The sequence below is a fragment of the Capricornis sumatraensis genome, chromosome 10, assembly GCF_032405125.1.
Source record: "Capricornis sumatraensis isolate serow.1 chromosome 10, serow.2, whole genome shotgun sequence".
NCBI lineage: Eukaryota > Metazoa > Chordata > Mammalia > Artiodactyla > Bovidae > Capricornis > Capricornis sumatraensis.
Window position 1 is genome coordinate 42196347 of NC_091078.1, and position 23732 is coordinate 42220078.

The 23732-nt window shown below is 71.4% G+C and overlaps 11 non-coding genes across 11 annotated transcripts; all 11 read left to right on the forward strand.

The window, feature by feature from the left end:
• The first annotated feature begins 905 nt into the window (after positions 1-905).
• LOC138087909 (5S ribosomal RNA) lies at positions 906-1024 on the forward strand. Its single transcript, XR_011145511.1, has one exon. It is a non-coding gene; the product is annotated as a 5S ribosomal RNA (ribosomal RNA).
• A 1963-nt stretch (positions 1025-2987) lies between these two features.
• On the forward strand, positions 2988-3106 carry LOC138087910 (5S ribosomal RNA). Its single transcript, XR_011145512.1, has one exon. It is a non-coding gene; the product is annotated as a 5S ribosomal RNA (ribosomal RNA).
• A 1954-nt stretch (positions 3107-5060) lies between these two features.
• On the forward strand, positions 5061-5179 carry LOC138088018 (5S ribosomal RNA). Its single transcript, XR_011145616.1, has one exon. It is a non-coding gene; the product is annotated as a 5S ribosomal RNA (ribosomal RNA).
• A 1953-nt stretch (positions 5180-7132) lies between these two features.
• On the forward strand, positions 7133-7251 carry LOC138087911 (5S ribosomal RNA). Its single transcript, XR_011145513.1, has one exon. It is a non-coding gene; the product is annotated as a 5S ribosomal RNA (ribosomal RNA).
• A 1971-nt stretch (positions 7252-9222) lies between these two features.
• Positions 9223-9341, forward strand: LOC138087912 (5S ribosomal RNA). The gene has a single exon (XR_011145514.1). It is a non-coding gene; the product is annotated as a 5S ribosomal RNA (ribosomal RNA).
• A 1953-nt stretch (positions 9342-11294) lies between these two features.
• LOC138087913 (5S ribosomal RNA) lies at positions 11295-11413 on the forward strand. The gene has a single exon (XR_011145515.1). It is a non-coding gene; the product is annotated as a 5S ribosomal RNA (ribosomal RNA).
• Positions 11414-13384: 1971 nt separating this feature from the next.
• LOC138087914 (5S ribosomal RNA) lies at positions 13385-13503 on the forward strand. The gene has a single exon (XR_011145516.1). It is a non-coding gene; the product is annotated as a 5S ribosomal RNA (ribosomal RNA).
• Positions 13504-15456: 1953 nt separating this feature from the next.
• On the forward strand, positions 15457-15575 carry LOC138087915 (5S ribosomal RNA). Its single transcript, XR_011145517.1, has one exon. It is a non-coding gene; the product is annotated as a 5S ribosomal RNA (ribosomal RNA).
• A 1974-nt stretch (positions 15576-17549) lies between these two features.
• On the forward strand, positions 17550-17668 carry LOC138087916 (5S ribosomal RNA). The gene has a single exon (XR_011145518.1). It is a non-coding gene; the product is annotated as a 5S ribosomal RNA (ribosomal RNA).
• Positions 17669-19630: 1962 nt separating this feature from the next.
• LOC138087917 (5S ribosomal RNA) lies at positions 19631-19749 on the forward strand. Its single transcript, XR_011145519.1, has one exon. It is a non-coding gene; the product is annotated as a 5S ribosomal RNA (ribosomal RNA).
• Positions 19750-21711: 1962 nt separating this feature from the next.
• Positions 21712-21830, forward strand: LOC138087920 (5S ribosomal RNA). Its single transcript, XR_011145521.1, has one exon. It is a non-coding gene; the product is annotated as a 5S ribosomal RNA (ribosomal RNA).
• Positions 21831-23732: the final 1902 nt, after the last annotated feature.

The window sequence follows — 23732 nt, forward strand, 5'->3', positions numbered from 1 at the left end:
TGGGAGCCTGTCTCTGAACCTTCATCTCTTTCCGTCTCTGTCTCTCCTGACCCCCGGGCCTCCCGTCCCTTCCTCTGGCCCCAGCCTCTCACGGGTGGGTGCTCTGGCTGTGGCCCTGGCTGACGAGCTTGCGCCGGCCGGCTGTCTCACTTAGCGTGGGTGCCTGCGAGTGTGTCTGTGTGCCTGTCCGTGTGGCTGCATGTCGCTCGTCTGCACCCTCAGCAAGGTCCTGTGCTTGGAGGGCGGCGTGGGGGCAAGGGGGGGGGGGGTCTCGGTGGGGCGAAGGGGCGGGGCTGACGAGCTCTGGGCGCCGGCGCTGGTGGCTCCAGGTGGGTTTGGGCACCGCGCAGGTGCCGGGCAGGATGGGCGCTCAGGGCCACGGCTGGGCTGCGCCTAGGCCCGCAGGAGGCTCAGAGGACCGCGGGCCCCAGCGGGCCCCAGCGGGCCCCGAGGCCAGACAGATCCGGGGCCACGTGGCCCTGGGCAGCGAACGCCTTGGGGAGGTGGGCGAGGGGGTGGGGGAGGGGCGGCGGCCCCCGAGCCGGGTGGTGCCTGGAGGGTCCCAGGGTGGGAGAGCGCCAAGACCTCCGCGCCCCTCACTCCACCCTCCCCCCTACAGCCCCCGGCAGGCACACCCGGCCGGCTGCTCCGGGTCCCGGAAGCCCTGTGGTCCCCCGGGCCGGGCCGGCCGAGTGTTGGCCGGGGGTGACGGGGGGCGGGGGGCGGGGCGGCGTGGGCCGGCCACCGGGCCGCCGGGAGTCCGGTCGCGGGTGGTGCAGCTCAAGTGCAGCGCGCGCTCCGTGGAGAGCTGGAGAGCTGCGGCCGCCGGCTGGCCCGACCGGCAGGTCAGAGCGAAAGGCAGGCGCAGCGCAGGGCTCTTAGGGCGCCTGGCGGCAGCCGCCTCCGTCTACGGCCATACCACCCTGAACGCGCCCGATCTCGTCTGATCTCGGAAGCTAAGCAGGGTCGGGCCCGGTTAGTACTTGGATGGGAGACCGCCTGGGAATACCGGGTGCTGTAGGCTTTTTGTTGTCTCTTTTTTTCCCTGCCTCCCCTCTCCTTTAGCCCCGGGCCCCAGCCGCACCGCAAGCCCCGCCTGCCGCTGGCCCCTGGCACCCCACCGCGCTCAGAGCCGCCGCCTGCCTTCCAGCCCCTCTCAGGTTGGGTGGCCGGGGCCCCGACTCCCGCTGCAGACCTGGGTTGCCTCCGCGCGGCCCGCGAGCCCCTGGGCTTTCGGCGTCCAGGAAACCAGAGGAACGGCGGGGGCGGGGGCGCGGGGGTCTCTGTCTGGGGCTCCCTTGGCAGGCCTCAGGCAATTCTGGGCGGGGCCGGGGCCCCAGCCCCACCCCCAGACGCATCCTGCCAGGCAACCTCGAGGTCTCCCGCAGGCGCGGGCGCACAACACACACACACACACACACACACACACACACACCCTCACGCCCGCCCCCCCGCCCCCCAAACACAGACACACCCCCCGCAGCCCAGACAGGTCAAGAGCCGGAAACCACAAGTAAGGGAGACGGAGAAAGAGGGAGAGAGAGAGACAGCAAGAGGACCACACAGGCTTCCAAAGGCCCGGCCGCCACACCCTCCCCCCTCCACTGTGGGTATCCACCCGGCCCCCCAGTCGACCCGACCCCACCGTCGCCCACCGACACACTCACACGCACACTCTCTCCCACACTCAGCTTCTGGCCTGGGGGCGGGGGCTGGGTCTCGCCTCAGGGAGCCAAGCCGAAGGGGACCTTTGAGACCTCGGCTGCGAGGAAGTCTTGGGGTCCCCACGGGTGATTGCCAGCCCCAGGGCACCGCGTCCAGCCCGGGCTCGCCCGGCCCAAGGCTGACGCCCCCTCCCTTGCGCACGGGCCGCTCTCTGCGGTGTGTGACGGTCTGTGCCAGAGTGTCCGTCTCGGATGGGATGCCATCCCCTGTCCCCTGTCCGTGTCCCGCTTTCCGTCTCTCTGTCGGTCGCTCTGTGTCTCCCTCTCTCTGGTTCTCCCTCCCTGGGTGTGCCTGCGCGCTCGTGTCTGTCTGTCTGTCTGCATCTGCCTCTGCCTCTGCCTCTGCCCTCTCGCCGTCTTGGGAGCCTGTCTCTGAACCTTCATCTCTTTCCGTCTCTGTCTCTCCTGACCCCCGGGCCTCCCGTCCCTTCCTCTGGCCCCGGCCTCTCACGGGTGGGTGCTCTGGCTGTGGCCCTGGCTGACGAGCTTGCGCCGGCCGGCTGTCTCACTTAGCGTGGGTGCCTGCGAGTGTGTCTGTGTGCCTGTCCGTGTGGCTGCATGTCGCTCGTCTGCACCCTCAGCAAGGTCCTGTGCTTGGAGGGCGGCGTGGGGGCAAGGGGGGGGGGGTCTCGGTGGGGCGAAGGGGCGGGGCTGACGAGCTCTGGGCGCCGGCGCTGGTGGCTCCAGGTGGGTTTGGGCACCGCGCAGGTGCCGGGCAGGATGGGCGCTCAGGGCCACGGCTGGGCTGCGCCTAGGCCCGCAGGAGGCTCAGAGGACCGCGGGCCCCAGCGGGCCCCAGCGGGCCCCGAGGCCAGACAGATCCGGGGCCACGTGGCCCTGGGCAGCGAACGCCTTGGGGAGGTGGGCGAGGGGGTGGGGGAGGGGCGGCGGCCCCCGAGCCGGGTGGTGCCTGGAGGGTCCCAGGGTGGGAGAGCGCCAAGACCTCCGCGCCCCTCACTCCACCCTCCCCCCTACAGCCCCCGGCAGGCACACCCGGCCGGCTGCTCCGGGTCCCGGAAGCCCTGTGGTCCCCCGGGCCGGGCCGGCCGAGTGTTGGCCGGGGGTGACGGGGGGCGGGGGGCGGGGCGGCGTGGGCCGGCCACCGGGCCGCCGGGAGTCCGGTCGCGGGTGGTGCAGCTCAAGTGCAGCGCGCGCTCCGTGGAGAGCTGGAGAGCTGCGGCCGCCGGCTGGCCCGACCGGCAGGTCAGAGCGAAAGGCAGGCGCAGCGCAGGGCTCTTAGGGCGCCTGGCGGCAGCCGCCTCCGTCTACGGCCATACCACCCTGAACGCGCCCGATCTCGTCTGATCTCGGAAGCTAAGCAGGGTCGGGCCCGGTTAGTACTTGGATGGGAGACCGCCTGGGAATACCGGGTGCTGTAGGCTTTTTGTTGTCTCTTTTTTTCCCTGCCTCCCCTCTCCTTTAGCCCCGGGCCCCAGCCGCACCGCAAGCCCCGCCTGCCGCTGGCCCCTGGCACCCCACCGCGCTCAGAGCCGCCGCCTGCCTTCCAGCCCCTCTCAGGTTGGGTGGCCGGGGCCCCGACTCCCGCTGCAGACCTGGGTTGCCTCCGCGCGGCCCGCGAGCCCCTGGGCTTTCGGCGTCCAGGAAACCAGAGGAACGGCGGGGGCGGGGGCGCGGGGGTCTCTGTCTGGGGCTCCCTTGGCAGGCCTCAGGCAATTCTGGGCGGGGCCGGGGCCCCAGCCCCACCCCCAGACGCATCCTGCCAGGCAACCTCGAGGTCTCCCGCAGGCGCGGGCGCACAACACACACACACACACACACACACCCTCACGCCCGCCCCCCCGCCCCCCAAACACAGACACACCCCCCGCAGCCCAGACAGGTCAAGAGCCGGAAACCACAAGTAAGGGAGACGGAGAAAGAGGGAGAGAGAGAGACAGCAAGAGGACCACACAGGCTTCCAAAGGCCCGGCCGCCACACCCTCCCCCCTCCACTGTGGGTATCCACCCGGCCCCCCAGTCGACCCGACCCCACCGTCGCCCACCGACACACTCACACGCACACTCTCTCCCACACTCAGCTTCTGGCCTGGGGGCGGGGGCTGGGTCTCGCCTCAGGGAGCCAAGCCGAAGGGGACCTTTGAGACCTCGGCTGCGAGGAAGTCTTGGGGTCCCCACGGGTGATTGCCAGCCCCAGGGCACCGCGTCCAGCCCGGGCTCGCCCGGCCCAAGGCTGACGCCCCCTCCCTTGCGCACGGGCCGCTCTCTGCGGTGTGTGACGGTCTGTGCCAGAGTGTCCGTCTCGGATGGGATGCCATCCCCTGTCCCCTGTCCGTGTCCCGCTTTCCGTCTCTCTGTCGGTCGCTCTGTGTCTCCCTCTCTCTGGCTCTCCCTCCCTGGGTGTGCCTGCGCGCTCGTGTCTGTCTGTCTGTCTGCATCTGCCTCTGCCTCTGCCTCTGCCCTCTCGCCGTCTTGGGAGCCTGTCTCTGAACCTTCATCTCTTTCCGTCTCTGTCTCTCCTGACCCCCGGGCCTCCCGTCCCTTCCTCTGGCCCCGGCCTCTCACGGGTGGGTGCTCTGGCTGTGGCCCTGGCTGACGAGCTTGCGCCGGCCGGCTGTCTCACTTGGCGTGGGTGCCTGCGAGTGTGTCTGTGTGCCTGTCCGTGTGGCTGCATGTCGCTCGTCTGCACCCTCAGCAAGGTTCTGTGCTTGGAGGGCGGCGTGGGGGCAAGGGGGGGGGGGGTCTCGGTGGGGCGAAGGGGCGGGGCTGACGAGCTCTGGGCGCCGGCGCTGGTGGCTCCAGGTGGGTTTGGGCACCGCGCAGGTGCCGGGCAGGATGGGCGCTCAGGGCCACGGCTGGGCTGCGCCTAGGCCCGCAGGAGGCTCAGAGGACCGCGGGCCCCAGCGGGCCCCAGCGGGCCCCGAGGCCAGACAGATCCGGGGCCACGTGGCCCTGGGCAGCGAACGCCTTGGGGAGGTGGGCGAGGGGGTGGGGGAGGGGCGGCGGCCCCCGAGCCGGGTGGTGCCTGGAGGGTCCCAGGGTGGGAGAGCGCCAAGACCTCCGCGCCCCTCACTCCACCCTCCCCCCTACAGCCCCCGGCAGGCACACCCGGCCGGCTGCTCCGGGTCCCGGAAGCCCTGTGGTCCCCCGGGCCGGGCCGGCCGAGTGTTGGCCGGGGGTGACGGGGGGCGGGGGGCGGGGCGGCGTGGGCCGGCCACCGGGCCGCCGGGAGTCCGGTCGCGGGTGGTGCAGCTCAAGTGCAGCGCGCGCTCCGTGGAGAGCTGGAGAGCTGCGGCCGCCGGCTGGCCCGACCGGCAGGTCAGAGCGAAAGGCAGGCGCAGCGCAGGGCTCTTAGGGCGCCTGGCGGCAGCCGCCTCCGTCTACGGCCATACCACCCTGAACGCGCCCGATCTCGTCTGATCTCGGAAGCTAAGCAGGGTCGGGCCCGGTTAGTACTTGGATGGGAGACCGCCTGGGAATACCGGGTGCTGTAAGCTTTTTGTTGTCTCTTTTTTTCCCTGCCTCCCCTCTCCTTTAGCCCCGGGCCCCAGCCGCACCGCAAGCCCCGCCTGCCGCTGGCCCCTGGCACCCCACCGCGCTCAGAGCCGCCGCCTGCCTTCCAGCCCCTCTCAGGTTGGGTGGCCGGGGCCCCGACTCCCGCTGCAGACCTGGGTTGCCTCCGCGCGGCCCGCGAGCCCCTGGGCTTTCGGCGTCCAGGAAACCAGAGGAACGGCGGGGGCGGGGGCGCGGGGGTCTCTGTCTGGGGCTCCCTTGGCAGGCCTCAGGCAATTCTGGGCGGGGCCGGGGCCCCAGCCCCACCCCCAGACGCATCCTGCCAGGCAACCTCGAGGTCTCCCGCAGGCGCGGGCGCACAACACACACACACACACACACACACCCTCACGCCCGCCCCCCCGCCCCCCAAACACAGACACACCCCCCGCAGCCCAGACAGGTCAAGAGCGGGAAACCACAAGTAAGGGAGACGGAGAAAGAGGGAGAGAGAGAGACAGCAAGAGGACCACACAGGCTTCCAAAGGCCCGGCCGCCACACCCTCCCCCCTCCACTGTGGGTATCCACCCGGCCCCCCAGTCGACCCGACCCCACCGTCGCCCACCGACACACTCACACGCACACTCTCTCCCACACTCAGCTTCTGGCCTGGGGGCGGGGGCTGGGTCTCGCCTCAGGGAGCCAAGCCGAAGGGGACCTTTGAGACCTCGGCTGCGAGGAAGTCTTGGGGTCCCCACGGGTGATTGCCAGCCCCAGGGCACCGCGTCCAGCCCGGGCTCGCCCGGCCCAAGGCTGACGCCCCCTCCCTTGCGCACGGGCCGCTCTCTGCGGTGTGTGACGGTCTGTGCCAGAGTGTCCGTCTCGGATGGGATGCCATCCCCTGTCCCCTGTCCGTGTCCCGCTTTCCGTCTCTCTGTCGGTCGCTCTGTGTCTCCCTCTCTCTGGCTCTCCCTCCCTGGGTGTGCCTGCGCGCTCGTGTCTGTCTGTCTGTCTGCATCTGCCTCTGCCTCTGCCTCTGCCCTCTCGCCGTCTTGGGAGCCTGTCTCTGAACCTTCATCTCTTTCCGTCTCTGTCTCTCCTGACCCCCGGGCCTCCCGTCCCTTCCTCTGGCCCCGGCCTCTCACGGGTGGGTGCTCTGGCTGTGGCCCTGGCTGACGAGCTTGCGCCGGCCGGCTGTCTCACTTAGCGTGGGTGCCTGCGAGTGTGTCTGTGTGCCTGTCCGTGTGGCTGCATGTCGCTCGTCTGCACCCTCAGCAAGGTCCTGTGCTTGGAGGGCGGCGTGGGGGCAAGGGGGGGGGGGTCTCGGTGGGGCGAAGGGGCGGGGCTGACGAGCTCTGGGCGCCGGCGCTGGTGGCTCCAGGTGGGTTTGGGCACCGCGCAGGTGCCGGGCAGGATGGGCGCTCAGGGCCACGGCTGGGCTGCGCCTAGGCCCGCAGGAGGCTCAGAGGACCGCGGGCCCCAGCGGGCCCCAGCGGGCCCCGAGGCCAGACAGATCCGGCGCCACGTGGCCCTGGGCAGCGAACGCCTTGGGGAGGTGGGCGAGGGGGTGGGGGAGGGGCGGCGGCCCCCGAGCCGGGTGGTGCCTGGAGGGTCCCAGGGTGGGAGAGCGCCAAGACCTCCGCGCCCCTCACTCCACCCTCCCCCCTACAGCCCCCGGCAGGCACACCCGGCCGGCTGCTCCGGGTCCCGGAAGCCCTGTGGTCCCCCGGGCCGGGCCGGCCGAGTGTTGGCCGGGGGTGACGGGGGGCGGGGGGCGGGGCGGCGTGGGCCGGCCACCGGGCCGCCGGGAGTCCGGTCGCGGGTGGTGCAGCTCAAGTGCAGCGCGCGCTCCGTGGAGAGCTGGAGAGCTGCGGCCGCCGGCTGGCCCGACCGGCAGGTCAGAGCGAAAGGCAGGCGCAGCGCAGGGCTCTTAGGGCGCCTGGCGGCAGCCGCCTCCGTCTACGGCCATACCACCCTGAACGCGCCCGATCTCGTCTGATCTCGGAAGCTAAGCAGGGTCGGGCCCGGTTAGTACTTGGATGGGAGACCGCCTGGGAATACCGGGTGCTGTAGGCTTTTTGTTGTCTCTTTTTTTCCCTGCCTCCCCTCTCCTTTAGCCCCGGGCCCCAGCCGCACCGCAAGCCCCGCCTGCCGCTGGCCCCTGGCACCCCACCGCGCTCAGAGCCGCCGCCTGCCTTCCAGCCCCTCTCAGGTTGGGTGGCCGGGGCCCCGACTCCCGCTGCAGACCTGGGTTGCCTCCGCGCGGCCCGCGAGCCCCTGGGCTTTCGGCGTCCAGGAAACCAGAGGAACGGCGGGGGCGGGGGCGCGGGGGTCTCTGTCTGGGGCTCCCTTGGCAGGCCTCAGGCAATTCTGGGCGGGGCCGGGGCCCCAGCCCCACCCCCAGACGCATCCTGCCAGGCAACCTCGAGGTCTCCCGCAGGCGCGGGCGCACAACACACACACACACACACACACACACACACACACACCCTCACGCCCGCCCCCCCGCCCCCCAAACACAGACACACCCCCCGCAGCCCAGACAGGTCAAGAGCCGGAAACCACAAGTAAGGGAGACGGAGAAAGAGGGAGAGAGAGAGACAGCAAGAGGACCACACAGGCTTCCAAAGGCCCGGCCGCCACACCCTCCCCCCTCCACTGTGGGTATCCACCCGGCCCCCCAGTCGACCCGACCCCACCGTCGCCCACCGACACACTCACACGCACACTCTCTCCCACACTCAGCTTCTGGCCTGGGGGCGGGGGCTGGGTCTCGCCTCAGGGAGCCAAGCCGAAGGGGACCTTTGAGACCTCGGCTGCGAGGAAGTCTTGGGGTCCCCACGGGTGATTGCCAGCCCCAGGGCACCGCGTCCAGCCCGGGCTCGCCCGGCCCAAGGCTGACGCCCCCTCCCTTGCGCACGGGCCGCTCTCTGCGGTGTGTGACGGTCTGTGCCAGAGTGTCCGTCTCGGATGGGATGCCATCCCCTGTCCCCTGTCCGTGTCCCGCTTTCCGTCTCTCTGTCGGTCGCTCTGTGTCTCCCTCTCTCTGGCTCTCCCTCCCTGGGTGTGCCTGCGCGCTCGTGTCTGTCTGTCTGTCTGCATCTGCCTCTGCCTCTGCCTCTGCCCTCTCGCCGTCTTGGGAGCCTGTCTCTGAACCTTCATCTCTTTCCGTCTCTGTCTCTCCTGACCCCCGGGCCTCCCGTCCCTTCCTCTGGCCCCGGCCTCTCACGGGTGGGTGCTCTGGCTGTGGCCCTGGCTGACGAGCTTGCGCCGGCCGGCTGTCTCACTTGGCGTGGGTGCCTGCGAGTGTGTCTGTGTGCCTGTCCGTGTGGCTGCATGTCGCTCGTCTGCACCCTCAGCAAGGTTCTGTGCTTGGAGGGCGGCGTGGGGGCAAGGGGGGGGGTCTCGGTGGGGCGAAGGGGCGGGGCTGACGAGCTCTGGGCGCCGGCGCTGGTGGCTCCAGGTGGGTTTGGGCACCGCGCAGGTGCCGGGCAGGATGGGCGCTCAGGGCCACGGCTGGGCTGCGCCTAGGCCCGCAGGAGGCTCAGAGGACCGCGGGCCCCAGCGGGCCCCAGCGGGCCCCGAGGCCAGACAGATCCGGGGCCACGTGGCCCTGGGCAGCGAACGCCTTGGGGAGGTGGGCGAGGGGGTGGGGGGGTGGGGGAGGGGCGGCGGCCCCCGAGCCGGGTGGTGCCTGGAGGGTCCCAGGGTGGGAGAGCGCCAAGACCTCCGCGCCCCTCACTCCACCCTCCCCCCTACAGCCCCCGGCAGGCACACCCGGCCGGCTGCTCCGGGTCCCGGAAGCCCTGTGGTCCCCCGGGCCGGGCCGGCCGAGTGTTGGCCGGGGGTGACGGGGGGCGGGGGGCGGGGCGGCGTGGGCCGGCCACCGGGCCGCCGGGAGTCCGGTCGCGGGTGGTGCAGCTCAAGTGCAGCGCGCGCTCCGTGGAGAGCTGGAGAGCTGCGGCCGCCGGCTGGCCCGACCGGCAGGTCAGAGCGAAAGGCAGGCGCAGCGCAGGGCTCTTAGGGCGCCTGGCGGCAGCCGCCTCCGTCTACGGCCATACCACCCTGAACGCGCCCGATCTCGTCTGATCTCGGAAGCTAAGCAGGGTCGGGCCCGGTTAGTACTTGGATGGGAGACCGCCTGGGAATACCGGGTGCTGTAGGCTTTTTGTTGTCTCTTTTTTTCCCTGCCTCCCCTCTCCTTTAGCCCCGGGCCCCAGCCGCACCGCAAGCCCCGCCTGCCGCTGGCCCCTGGCACCCCACCGCGCTCAGAGCCGCCGCCTGCCTTCCAGCCCCTCTCAGGTTGGGTGGCCGGGGCCCCGACTCCCGCTGCAGACCTGGGTTGCCTCCGCGCGGCCCGCGAGCCCCTGGGCTTTCGGCGTCCAGGAAACCAGAGGAACGGCGGGGGCGGGGGCGCGGGGGTCTCTGTCTGGGGCTCCCTTGGCAGGCCTCAGGCAATTCTGGGCGGGGCCGGGGCCCCAGCCCCACCCCCAGACGCATCCTGCCAGGCAACCTCGAGGTCTCCCGCAGGCGCGGGCGCACAACACACACACACACACACACACACCCTCACGCCCGCCCCCCCGCCCCCCAAACACAGACACACCCCCCGCAGCCCAGACAGGTCAAGAGCCGGAAACCACAAGTAAGGGAGACGGAGAAAGAGGGAGAGAGAGAGACAGCAAGAGGACCACACAGGCTTCCAAAGGCCCGGCCGCCACACCCTCCCCCCTCCACTGTGGGTATCCACCCGGCCCCCCAGTCGACCCGACCCCACCGTCGCCCACCGACACACTCACACGCACACTCTCTCCCACACTCAGCTTCTGGCCTGGGGGCGGGGGCTGGGTCTCGCCTCAGGGAGCCAAGCCGAAGGGGACCTTTGAGACCTCGGCTGCGAGGAAGTCTTGGGGTCCCCACGGGTGATTGCCAGCCCCAGGGCACCGCGTCCAGCCCGGGCTCGCCCGGCCCAAGGCTGACGCCCCCTCCCTTGCGCACGGGCCGCTCTCTGCGGTGTGTGACGGTCTGTGCCAGAGTGTCCGTCTCGGATGGGATGCCATCCCCTGTCCCCTGTCCGTGTCCCGCTTTCCGTCTCTCTGTCGGTCGCTCTGTGTCTCCCTCTCTCTGGCTCTCCCTCCCTGGGTGTGCCTGCGCGCTCGTGTCTGTCTGTCTGTCTGCATCTGCCTCTGCCTCTGCCTCTGCCCTCTCGCCGTCTTGGGAGCCTGTCTCTGAACCTTCATCTCTTTCCGTCTCTGTCTCTCCTGACCCCCGGGCCTCCCGTCCCTTCCTCTGGCCCCGGCCTCTCACGGGTGGGTGCTCTGGCTGTGGCCCTGGCTGACGAGCTTGCGCCGGCCGGCTGTCTCACTTAGCGTGGGTGCCTGCGAGTGTGTCTGTGTGCCTGTCCGTGTGGCTGCATGTCGCTCGTCTGCACCCTCAGCAAGGTCCTGTGCTTGGAGGGCGGCGTGGGGGCAAGGGGGGGGGGGTCTCGGTGGGGCGAAGGGGCGGGGCTGACGAGCTCTGGGCGCCGGCGCTGGTGGCTCCAGGTGGGTTTGGGCACCGCGCAGGTGCCGGGCAGGATGGGCGCTCAGGGCCACGGCTGGGCTGCGCCTAGGCCCGCAGGAGGCTCAGAGGACCGCGGGCCCCAGCGGGCCCCAGCGGGCCCCGAGGCCAGACAGATCCGGCGCCACGTGGCCCTGGGCAGCGAACGCCTTGGGGAGGTGGGCGAGGGGGTGGGGGAGGGGCGGCGGCCCCCGAGCCGGGTGGTGCCTGGAGGGTCCCAGGGTGGGAGAGCGCCAAGACCTCCGCGCCCCTCACTCCACCCTCCCCCCTACAGCCCCCGGCAGGCACACCCGGCCGGCTGCTCCGGGTCCCGGAAGCCCTGTGGTCCCCCGGGCCGGGCCGGCCGAGTGTTGGCCGGGGGTGACGGGGGGCGGGGGGCGGGGCGGCGTGGGCCGGCCACCGGGCCGCCGGGAGTCCGGTCGCGGGTGGTGCAGCTCAAGTGCAGCGCGCGCTCCGTGGAGAGCTGGAGAGCTGCGGCCGCCGGCTGGCCCGACCGGCAGGTCAGAGCGAAAGGCAGGCGCAGCGCAGGGCTCTTAGGGCGCCTGGCGGCAGCCGCCTCCGTCTACGGCCATACCACCCTGAACGCGCCCGATCTCGTCTGATCTCGGAAGCTAAGCAGGGTCGGGCCCGGTTAGTACTTGGATGGGAGACCGCCTGGGAATACCGGGTGCTGTAGGCTTTTTGTTGTCTCTTTTTTTCCCTGCCTCCCCTCTCCTTTAGCCCCGGGCCCCAGCCGCACCGCAAGCCCCGCCTGCCGCTGGCCCCTGGCACCCCACCGCGCTCAGAGCCGCCGCCTGCCTTCCAGCCCCTCTCAGGTTGGGTGGCCGGGGCCCCGACTCCCGCTGCAGACCTGGGTTGCCTCCGCGCGGCCCGCGAGCCCCTGGGCTTTCGGCGTCCAGGAAACCAGAGGAACGGCGGGGGCGGGGGCGCGGGGGTCTCTGTCTGGGGCTCCCTTGGCAGGCCTCAGGCAATTCTGGGCGGGGCCGGGGCCCCAGCCCCACCCCCAGACGCATCCTGCCAGGCAACCTCGAGGTCTCCCGCAGGCGCGGGCGCACAACACACACACACACACACACACACACACACACACACCCTCACGCCCGCCCCCCCGCCCCCCAAACACAGACACACCCCCCGCAGCCCAGACAGGTCAAGAGCCGGAAACCACAAGTAAGGGAGACGGAGAAAGAGGGAGAGAGAGAGACAGCAAGAGGACCACACAGGCTTCCAAAGGCCCGGCCGCCACACCCTCCCCCCTCCACTGTGGGTATCCACCCGGCCCCCCAGTCGACCCGACCCCACCGTCGCCCACCGACACACTCACACGCACACTCTCTCCCACACTCAGCTTCTGGCCTGGGGGCGGGGGCTGGGTCTCGCCTCAGGGAGCCAAGCCGAAGGGGACCTTTGAGACCTCGGCTGCGAGGAAGTCTTGGGGTCCCCACGGGTGATTGCCAGCCCCAGGGCACCGCGTCCAGCCCGGGCTCGCCCGGCCCAAGGCTGACGCCCCCTCCCTTGCGCACGGGCCGCTCTCTGCGGTGTGTGACGGTCTGTGCCAGAGTGTCCGTCTCGGATGGGATGCCATCCCCTGTCCCCTGTCCGTGTCCCGCTTTCCGTCTCTCTGTCGGTCGCTCTGTGTCTCCCTCTCTCTGGCTCTCCCTCCCTGGGTGTGCCTGCGCGCTCGTGTCTGTCTGTCTGTCTGCATCTGCCTCTGCCTCTGCCTCTGCCCTCTCGCCGTCTTGGGAGCCTGTCTCTGAACCTTCATCTCTTTCCGTCTCTGTCTCTCCTGACCCCCGGGCCTCCCGTCCCTTCCTCTGGCCCCGGCCTCTCACGGGTGGGTGCTCTGGCTGTGGCCCTGGCTGACGAGCTTGCGCCGGCCGGCTGTCTCACTTGGCGTGGGTGCCTGCGAGTGTGTCTGTGTGCCTGTCCGTGTGGCTGCATGTCGCTCGTCTGCACCCTCAGCAAGGTTCTGTGCTTGGAGGGCGGCGTGGGGGCAAGGGGGGGGGTCTCGGTGGGGCGAAGGGGCGGGGCTGACGAGCTCTGGGCGCCGGCGCTGGTGGCTCCAGGTGGGTTTGGGCACCGCGCAGGTGCCGGGCAGGATGGGCGCTCAGGGCCACGGCTGGGCTGCGCCTAGGCCCGCAGGAGGCTCAGAGGACCGCGGGCCCCAGCGGGCCCCAGCGGGCCCCGAGGCCAGACAGATCCGGGGCCACGTGGCCCTGGGCAGCGAACGCCTTGGGGAGGTGGGCGAGGGGGTGGGGGGGTGGGGGAGGGGCGGCGGCCCCCGAGCCGGGTGGTGCCTGGAGGGTCCCAGGGTGGGAGAGCGCCAAGACCTCCGCGCCCCTCACTCCACCCTCCCCCCTACAGCCCCCGGCAGGCACACCCGGCCGGCTGCTCCGGGTCCCGGAAGCCCTGTGGTCCCCCGGGCCGGGCCGGCCGAGTGTTGGCCGGGGGTGACGGGGGGCGGGGGGCGGGGCGGCGTGGGCCGGCCACCGGGCCGCCGGGAGTCCGGTCGCGGGTGGTGCAGCTCAAGTGCAGCGCGCGCTCCGTGGAGAGCTGGAGAGCTGCGGCCGCCGGCTGGCCCGACCGGCAGGTCAGAGCGAAAGGCAGGCGCAGCGCAGGGCTCTTAGGGCGCCTGGCGGCAGCCGCCTCCGTCTACGGCCATACCACCCTGAACGCGCCCGATCTCGTCTGATCTCGGAAGCTAAGCAGGGTCGGGCCCGGTTAGTACTTGGATGGGAGACCGCCTGGGAATACCGGGTGCTGTAGGCTTTTTGTTGTCTCTTTTTTTCCCTGCCTCCCCTCTCCTTTAGCCCCGGGCCCCAGCCGCACCGCAAGCCCCGCCTGCCGCTGGCCCCTGGCACCCCACCGCGCTCAGAGCCGCCGCCTGCCTTCCAGCCCCTCTCAGGTTGGGTGGCCGGGGCCCCGACTCCCGCTGCAGACCTGGGTTGCCTCCGCGCGGCCCGCGAGCCCCTGGGCTTTCGGCGTCCAGGAAACCAGAGGAACGGCGGGGGCGGGGGCGCGGGGGTCTCTGTCTGGGGCTCCCTTGGCAGGCCTCAGGCAATTCTGGGCGGGGCCGGGGCCCCAGCCCCACCCCCAGACGCATCCTGCCAGGCAACCTCGAGGTCTCCCGCAGGCGCGGGCGCACAACACACACACACACACACACACACCCTCACGCCCGCCCCCCCGCCCCCCAAACACAGACACACCCCCCGCAGCCCAGACAGGTCAAGAGCCGGAAACCACAAGTAAGGGAGACGGAGAAAGAGGGAGAGAGAGAGACAGCAAGAGGACCACACAGGCTTCCAAAGGCCCGGCCGCCACACCCTCCCCCCTCCACTGTGGGTATCCACCCGGCCCCCCAGTCGACCCGACCCCACCGTCGCCCACCGACACACTCACACGCACACTCTCTCCCACACTCAGCTTCTGGCCTGGGGGCGGGGGCTGGGTCTCGCCTCAGGGAGCCAAGCCGAAGGGGACCTTTGAGACCTCGGCTGCGAGGAAGTCTTGGGGTCCCCACGGGTGATTGCCAGCCCCAGGGCACCGCGTCCAGCCCGGGCTCGCCCGGCCCAAGGCTGACGCCCCCTCCCTTGCGCACGGGCCGCTCTCTGCGGTGTGTGACGGTCTGTGCCAGAGTGTCCGTCTCGGATGGGATGCCATCCCCTGTCCCCTGTCCGTGTCCCGCTTTCCGTCTCTCTGTCGGTCGCTCTGTGTCTCCCTCTCTCTGGCTCTCCCTCCCTGGGTGTGCCTGCGCGCTCGTGTCTGTCTGTCTGTCTGCATCTGCCTCTGCCTCTGCCTCTGCCCTCTCGCCGTCTTGGGAGCCTGTCTCTGAACCTTCATCTCTTTCCGTCTCTGTCTCTCCTGACCCCCGGGCCTCCCGTCCCTTCCTCTGGCCCCGGCCTCTCACGGGTGGGTGCTCTGGCTGTGGCCCTGGCTGACGAGCTTGCGCCGGCCGGCTGTCTCACTTAGCGTGGGTGCCTGCGAGTGTGTCTGTGTGCCTGTCCGTGTGGCTGCATGTCGCTCGTCTGCACCCTCAGCAAGGTCCTGTGCTTGGAGGGCGGCGTGGGGGCAAGGGGGGGGGGGTCTCGGTGGGGCGAAGGGGCGGGGCTGACGAGCTCTGGGCGCCGGCGCTGGTGGCTCCAGGTGGGTTTGGGCACCGCGCAGGTGCCGGGCAGGATGGGCGCTCAGGGCCACGGCTGGGCTGCGCCTAGGCCCGCAGGAGGCTCAGAGGACCGCGGGCCCCAGCGGGCCCCAGCGGGCCCCGAGGCCAGACAGATCCGGCGCCACGTGGCCCTGGGCAGCGAACGCCTTGGGGAGGTGGGCGAGGGGGTGGGGGAGGGGCGGCGGCCCCCGAGCCGGGTGGTGCCTGGAGGGTCCCAGGGTGGGAGAGCGCCAAGACCTCCGCGCCCCTCACTCCACCCTCCCCCCTACAGCCCCCGGCAGGCACACCCGGCCGGCTGCTCCGGGTCCCGGAAGCCCTGTGGTCCCCCGGGCCGGGCCGGCCGAGTGTTGGCCGGGGGTGACGGGGGGCGGGGGGCGGGGCGGCGTGGGCCGGCCACCGGGCCGCCGGGAGTCCGGTCGCGGGTGGTGCAGCTCAAGTGCAGCGCGCGCTCCGTGGAGAGCTGGAGAGCTGCGGCCGCCGGCTGGCCCGACCGGCAGGTCAGAGCGAAAGGCAGGCGCAGCGCAGGGCTCTTAGGGCGCCTGGCGGCAGCCGCCTCCGTCTACGGCCATACCACCCTGAACGCGCCCGATCTCGTCTGATCTCGGAAGCTAAGCAGGGTCGGGCCCGGTTAGTACTTGGATGGGAGACCGCCTGGGAATACCGGGTGCTGTAGGCTTTTTGTTGTCTCTTTTTTTCCCTGCCTCCCCTCTCCTTTAGCCCCGGGCCCCAGCCGCACCGCAAGCCCCGCCTGCCGCTGGCCCCTGGCACCCCACCGCGCTCAGAGCCGCCGCCTGCTTTCCAGCCCCTCTCAGGTTGGGTGGCCGGGGCTCCGACTCCCGCTGCAGACCTGGGTTGCCTCCGCGCGGCCCGCGAGCCCCTGGGCTTTCGGCGTCCAGGAAACCAGAGGAACGGCGGGGGCGGGGGCGCGGGGGTCTCTGTCTGGGGCTCCCTTGGCAGGCCTCAGGCAATTCTGGGCGGGGCCGGGGCCCCAGCCCCACCCCCAGACGCATCCTGCCAGGCAACCTCGAGGTCTCCCGCAGGCGCGGGCGCACAACACACACACACACACACACACACACACACACACACCCTCACGCCCGCCCCCCCGCCCCCCAAACACAGACACACCCCCCGCAGCCCAGACAGGTCAAGAGCCGGAAACCACAAGTAAGGGAGACGGAGAAAGAGGGAGAGAGAGAGACAGCAAGAGGACCACACAGGCTTCCAAAGGCCCAGCCGCCACACCCTCCCCCCTCCACTGTGGGTATCCACCCGGCCCCCCAGTCGACCCGACCCCACCGTCGCCCACCGACACACTCACACGCACACTCTCTCCCACACTCAGCTTCTGGCCTGGGGGCGGGGGCTGGGTCTCGCCTCAGGGAGCCAAGCCGAAGGGGACCTTTGAGACCTCGGCTGCGAGGAAGTCTTGGGGTCCCCACGGGTGATTGCCAGCCCCAGGGCACCGCGTCCAGCCCGGGCTCGCCCGGCCCAAGGCTGACGCCCCCTCCCTTGCGCACGGGCCGCTCTCTGCGGTGTGTGACGGTCTGTGCCAGAGTGTCCGTCTCGGATGGGATGCCATCCCCTGTCCCCTGTCCGTGTCCCGCTTTCCGTCTCTCTGTCGGTCGCTCTGTGTCTCCCTCTCTCTGGCTCTCCCTCCCTGGGTGTGCCTGCGCGCTCGTGTCTGTCTGTCTGTCTGCATCTGCCTCTGCCTCTGCCTCTGCCCTCTCGCCGTCTTGGGAGCCTGTCTCTGAACCTTCATCTCTTTCCGTCTCTGTCTCTCCTGACCCCCGGGCCTCCCGTCCCTTCCTCTGGCCCCGGCCTCTCACGGGTGGGTGCTCTGGCTGTGGCCCTGGCTGACGAGCTTGCGCCGGCCGGCTGTCTCACTTAGCGTGGGTGCCTGCGAGTGTGTCTGTGTGCCTGTCCGTGTGGCTGCATGTCGCTTGTCTGCACCCTCAGCAAGGTCCTGTGCTTGGAGGGCGGCGTGGGGGCAAGGGGGGGGGGTCTCGGTGGGGCGAAGGGGCGGGGCTGACGAGCTCTGGGCGCCGGCGCTGGTGGCTCCAGGTGGGTTTGGGCACCGCGCAGGTGCCGGGCAGGATGGGCGCTCAGGGCCACGGCTGGGCTGCGCCTAGGCCCGCAGGAGGCTCAGAGGACCGCGGGCCCCAGCGGGCCCCAGCGGGCCCCAGCGGGCCCCGAGGCCAGACAGATCCGGGGCCACGTGGCCCTGGGCAGCGAACGCCTTGGGGAGGTGGGCGAGGGGGTGGGGGAGGGGCGGCGGCCCCCGAGCCGGGTGGTGCCTGGAGGGTCCCAGGGTGGGAGAGCGCCAAGACCTCCGCGCCCCTCACTCCACCCTCCCCCCTACAGCCCCCGGCAGGCACACCCGGCCGGCTGCTCCGGGTCCCGGAAGCCCTGTGGTCCCCCGGGCCGGGCCGGCCGAGTGTTGGCCGGGGGTGACGGGGGGCGGGGGGCGGGGCGGCGTGGGCCGGCCACCGGGCCGCCGGGAGTCCGGTCGCGGGTGGTGCAGCTCAAGTGCAGCGCGCGCTCCGTGGAGAGCTGGAGAGCTGCGGCCGCCGGCTGGCCCGACCGGCAGGTCAGAGCGAAAGGCAGGCGCAGCGCAGGGCTCTTAGGGCGCCTGGCGGCAGCCGCCTCCGTCTACGGCCATACCACCCTGAACGCGCCCGATCTCGTCTGATCTCGGAAGCTAAGCAGGGTCGGGCCCGGTTAGTACTTGGATGGGAGACCGCCTGGGAATACCGGGTGCTGTAGGCTTTTTGTTGTCTCTTTTTTTCCCTGCCTCCCCTCTCCTTTAGCCCCGGGCCCCAGCCGCACCGCAAGCCCCGCCTGCCGCTGGCCCCTGGCACCCCACCGCGCTCAGAGCCGCCGCCTGCCTTCCAGCCCCTCTCAGGTTGGGTGGCCGGGGCCCCGACTCCCGCTGCAGACCTGGGTTGCCTCCGCGCGGCCCGCGAGCCCCTGGGCTTTCGGCGTCCAGGAAACCAGAGGAACGGCGGGGGCGGGGGCGCGGGGGTCTCTGTCTGGGGCTCCCTTGGCAGGCCTCAGGCAATTCTGGGCGGGGCCGGGGCCCCAGCCCCACCCCCAGACGCATCCTGCCAGGCAACCTCGAGGTCTCCCGCAGGCGCGGGCGCACAACACACACACACACACACACACACACACACACACCCTCACGCCCGCCCCCCCGCCCCCCAAACACAGACACACCCCCCGCAGCCCAGACAGGTCAAGAGCGGGAAACCACAAGTAAGGGAGACGGAGAAAGAGGGAGAGAGAGAGACAGCAAGAGGACCACACAGGCTTCCAAAGGCCCGGCCGCCACACCCTCCCCCCTCCACTGTGGGTATCCACCCGGCCCCCCAGTCGACCCGACCCCACCGTCGCCCACCGACACACTCACACGCACACTCTCTCCCACACTCAGCTTCTGGCCTGGGGGCGGGGGCTGGGTCTCGCCTCAGGGAGCCAAGCCGAAGGGGACCTTTGAGACCTCGGCTGCGAGGAAGTCTTGGGGTCCCCACGGGTGATTGCCAGCCCCAGGGCACCGCGTCCAGCCCGGGCTCGCCCGGCCCAAGGCTGACGCCCCCTCCCTTGTGCACGGGCCGCTCTCTGCGGTGTGTGACGGTCTGTGCCAGAGTGTCCGTCTCGGATGGGATGCCATCCCCTGTCCCCTGTCCGTGTCCCGCTTTCCGTCTCTCTGTCGGTCGCTCTGTGTCTCCCTCTCTCTGGCTCTCCCTCCCTGGGTGTGCCTGCGCGCTCGTGTCTGTCTGTCTGTCTGCATCTGCCTCTGCCTCTGCCTCTGCCCTCTCGCCGTCTTGGGAGCCTGTCTCTGAACCTTCATCTCTTTCCGTCTCTGTCTCTCCTGACCCCCGGGCCTCCCGTCCCTTCCTCTGGCCCCGGCCTCTCACGGGTGGGTGCTCTGGCTGTGGCCCTGGCTGACGAGCTTGCGCCGGCCGGCTGTCTCACTTAGCGTGGGTGCCTGCGAGTGTGTCTGTGTGCCTGTCCGTGTGGCTGCATGTCGCTCGTCTGCACCCTCAGCAAGGTCCTGTGCTTGGAGGGCGGCGTGGGGGCAAGGGGGGGGGGCCTCGGTGGGGCGAAGGGGCGGGGCTGACGAGCTCTGGGCGCCGGCGCTGGTGGCTCCAGGTGGGTTTGGGCACCGCGCAGGTGCCGGGCAGGATGGGCGCTCAGGGCCACGGCTGGGCTGCGCCTAGGCCCGCAGGAGGCTCAGAGGACCGCGGGCCCCAGCGGGCCCCAGCGGGCCCCGAGGCCAGACAGATCCGGGGCCACGTGGCCCTGGGCAGCGAACGCCTTGGGGAGGTGGGCGAGGGGGTGGGGGAGGGGCGGCGGCCCCCGAGCCGGGTGGTGCCTGGAGGGTCCCAGGGTGGGAGAGCGCCAAGACCTCCGCGCCCCTCACTCCACCCTCCCCCCTACAGCCCCCGGCAGGCACACCCGGCCGGCTGCTCCGGGTCCCGGAAGCCCTGTGGTCCCCCGGGCCGGGCCGGCCGAGTGTTGGCCGGGGGTGACGGGGGGCGGGGGGCGGGGCGGCGTGGGCCGGCCACCGGGCCGCCGGGAGTCCGGTCGCGGGTGGTGCAGCTCAAGTGCAGCGCGCGCTCCGTGGAGAGCTGGAGAGCTGCGGCCGCCGGCTGGCCCGACCGGCAGGTCAGAGCGAAAGGCAGGCGCAGCGCAGGGCTCTTAGGGCGCCTGGCGGCAGCCGCCTCCGTCTACGGCCATACCACCCTGAACGCGCCCGATCTCGTCTGATCTCGGAAGCTAAGCAGGGTCGGGCCCGGTTAGTACTTGGATGGGAGACCGCCTGGGAATACCGGGTGCTGTAGGCTTTTTGTTGTCTCTTTTTTTCCCTGCCTCCCCTCTCCTTTAGCCCCGGGCCCCAGCCGCACCGCAAGCCCCGCCTGCCGCTGGCCCCTGGCACCCCACCGCGCTCAGAGCCGCCGCCTGCCTTCCAGCCCCTCTCAGGTTGGGTGGCCGGGGCCCCGACTCCCGCTGCAGACCTGGGTTGCCTCCGCGCGGCCCGCGAGCCCCTGGGCTTTCGGCGTCCAGGAAACCAGAGGAACGGCGGGGGCGGGGGCGCGGGGGTCTCTGTCTGGGGCTCCCTTGGCAGGCCTCAGGCAATTCTGGGCGGGGCCGGGGCCCCAGCCCCACCCCCAGACGCATCCTGCCAGGCAACCTCGAGGTCTCCCGCAGGCGCGGGCGCACAACACACACACACACACACACACACACACACACACCCTCACGCCCGCCCCCCCGCCCCCCAAACACAGACACACCCCCCGCAGCCCAGACAGGTCAAGAGCGGGAAACCACAAGTAAGGGAGACGGAGAAAGAGGGAGAGAGAGAGACAGCAAGAGGACCACACAGGCTTCCAAAGGCCCGGCCGCCACACCCTCCCCCCTCCACTGTGGGTATCCACCCGGCCCCCCAGTCGACCCGACCCCACCGTCGCCCACCGACACACTCACACGCACACTCTCTCCCACACTCAGCTTCTGGCCTGGGGGCGGGGGCTGGGTCTCGCCTCAGGGAGCCAAGCCGAAGGGGACCTTTGAGACCTCGGCTGCGAGGAAGTCTTGGGGTCCCCACGGGTGATTGCCAGCCCCAGGGCACCGCGTCCAGCCCGGGCTCGCCCGGCCCAAGGCTGACGCCCCCTCCCTTGTGCACGGGCCGCTCTCTGCGGTGTGTGACGGTCTGTGCCAGAGTGTCCGTCTCGGATGGGATGCCATCCCCTGTCCCCTGTCCGTGTCCCGCTTTCCGTCTCTCTGTCGGTCGCTCTGTGTCTCCCTCTCTCTGGCTCTCCCTCCCTGGGTGTGCCTGCGCGCTCGTGTCTGTCTGTCTGTCTGCATCTGCCTCTGCCTCTGCCTCTGCCCTCTCGCCGTCTTGGGAGCCTGTCTCTGAACCTTCATCTCTTTCCGTCTCTGTCTCTCCTGACCCCCGGGCCTCCCGTCCCTTCCTCTGGCCCCGGCCTCTCACGGGTGGGTGCTCTGGCTGTGGCCCTGGCTGACGAGCTTGCGCCGGCCGGCTGTCTCACTTAGCGTGGGTGCCTGCGAGTGTGTCTGTGTGCCTGTCCGTGTGGCTGCATGTCGCTCGTCTGCACCCTCAGCAAGGTCCTGTGCTTGGAGGGCGGCGTGGGGGCAAGGGGGGGGGGCCTCGGTGGGGCGAAGGGGCGGGGCTGACGAGCTCTGGGCGCCGGCGCTGGTGGCTCCAGGTGGGTTTGGGCACCGCGCAGGTGCCGGGCAGGATGGGCGCTCAGGGCCACGGCTGGGCTGCGCCTAGGCCCGCAGGAGGCTCAGAGGACCGCGGGCCCCAGCGGGCCCCAGCGGGCCCCGAGGCCAGACAGATCCGGGGCCACGTGGCCCTGGGCAGCGAACGCCTTGGGGAGGTGGGCGAGGGGGTGGGGGAGGGGCGGCGGCCCCCGAGCCGGGTGGTGCCTGGAGGGTCCCAGGGTGGGAGAGCGCCAAGACCTCCGCGCCCCTCACTCCACCCTCCCCCCTACAGCCCCCGGCAGGCACACCCGGCCGGCTGCTCCGGGTCCCGGAAGCCCTGTGGTCCCCCGGGCCGGGCCGGCCGAGTGTTGGCCGGGGGTGACGGGGGGCGGGGGGCGGGGCGGCGTGGGCCGGCCACCGGGCCGCCGGGAGTCCGGTCGCGGGTGGTGCAGCTCAAGTGCAGCGCGCGCTCCGTGGAGAGCTGGAGAGCTGCGGCCGCCGGCTGGCCCGACCGGCAGGTCAGAGCGAAAGGCAGGCGCAGCGCAGGGCTCTTAGGGCGCCTGGCGGCAGCCGCCTCCGTCTACGGCCATACCACCCTGAACGCGCCCGATCTCGTCTGATCTCGGAAGCTAAGCAGGGTCGGGCCCGGTTAGTACTTGGATGGGAGACCGCCTGGGAATACCGGGTGCTGTAGGCTTTTTGTTGTCTCTTTTTTTCCCTGCCTCCCCTCTCCTTTAGCCCCGGGCCCCAGCCGCACCGCAAGCCCCGCCTGCCGCTGGCCCCTGGCACCCCACCGCGCTCAGAGCCGCCGCCTGCCTTCCAGCCCCTCTCAGGTTGGGTGGCCGGGGCCCCGACTCCCGCTGCAGACCTGGGTTGCCTCCGCGCGGCCCGCGAGCCCCTGGGCTTTCGGCGTCCAGGAAACCAGAGGAACGGCGGGGGCGGGGGCGCGGGGGTCTCTGTCTGGGGCTCCCTTGGCAGGCCTCAGGCAATTCTGGGCGGGGCCGGGGCCACAGCCCCACCCCCAGACGCATCCTGCCAGGCAACCTCGAGGTCTCCCGCAGGCGCGGGCGCACAACACACACACACACACACACACACACACACACACACACCCTCACGCCCGCCCCCCCGCCCCCCAAACACAGACACACCCCCCGCAGCCCAGACAGGTCAAGAGCCGGAAACCACAAGTAAGGGAGACGGAGAAAGAGGGAGAGAGAGAGACAGCAAGAGGACCACACAGGCTTCCAAAGGCCCGGCCGCCACACCCTCCCCCCTCCACTGTGGGTATCCACCCGGCCCCCCAGTCGACCCGACCCCACCGTCGCCCACCGACACACTCACACGCACACTCTCTCCCACACTCAGCTTCTGGCCTGGGGGCGGGGGCTGGGTCTCGCCTCAGGGAGCCAAGCCGAAGGGGACCTTTGAGACCTCGGCTGCGAGGAAGTCTTGGGGTCCCCACGGGTGATTGCCAGCCCCAGGGCACCGCGTCCAGCCCGGGCTCGCCCGGCCCAAGGCTGACGCCCCCTCCCTTGCGCACGGGCCGCTCTCTGCGGTGTGTGACGGTCTGTGCCAGAGTGTCCGTCTCGGATGGGATGCCATCCCCTGTCCCCTGTCCGTGTCCCGCTTTCCGTCTCTCTGTCGGTCGCTCTGTGTCTCCCTCTCTCTGGCTCTCCCTCCCTGGGTGTGCCTGCGCGCTCGTGTCTGTCTGTCTGTCTGCATCTGCCTCTGCCTCTGCCTCTGCCCTCTCGCCGTCTTGGGAGCCTGTCTCTGAACCTTCATCTCTTTCCGTCTCTGTCTCTCCTGACCCCCGGGCCTCCCGTCCCTTCCTCTGGCCCCAGCCTCTCACGGGTGGGTGCTCTGGCTGTGGCCCTGGCTGACGAGCTTGCGCCGGCCGGCTGTCTCACTTAGCGTGGGTGCCTGCGAGTGTGTCTGTGTGCCTGTCCGTGTGGCTGCATGTCGCTCGTCTGCACCCTCAGCAAGGTCCTGTGCTTGGAGGGCGGCGTGGGGGCAAGGGGGGGGGGGTCTCGGTGGGGCGAAGGGGCGGGGCTGACGAGCTCTGGGCGCCGGCGCTGGTGGCTCCAGGTGGGTTTGGGCACCGCGCAGGTGCCGGGCAGGATGGGCGCTCAGGGCCACGGCTGGGCTGCGCCTAGGCCCGCAGGAGGCTCAGAGGACCGCGGGCCCCAGCGGGCCCCAGCGGGCCCCGAGGCCAGACAGATCCGGGGCCACGTGGCCCTGGGCAGCGAACGCCTTGGGGAGGTGGGCGAGGGGGTGGGGGAGGGGCGGCGGCCCCCGAGCCGGGTGGTGCCTGGAGGGTCCCAGGGTGGGAGAGCGCCAAGACCTCCGCGCCCCTCACTCCACCCTCCCCCCTACAGCCCCCGGCAGGCACACCCGGCCGGCTGCTCCGGGTCCCGGAAGCCCTGTGGTCCCCCGGGCCGGGCCGGCCGAGTGTTGGCCGGGGGTGACGGGGGGCGGGGGGCGGGGCGGCGTGGGCCGGCCACCGGGCCGCCGGGAGTCCGGTCGCGGGTGGTGCAGCTCAAGTGCAGCGCGCGCTCCGTGGAGAGCTGGAGAGCTGCGGCCGCCGGCTGGCCCGACC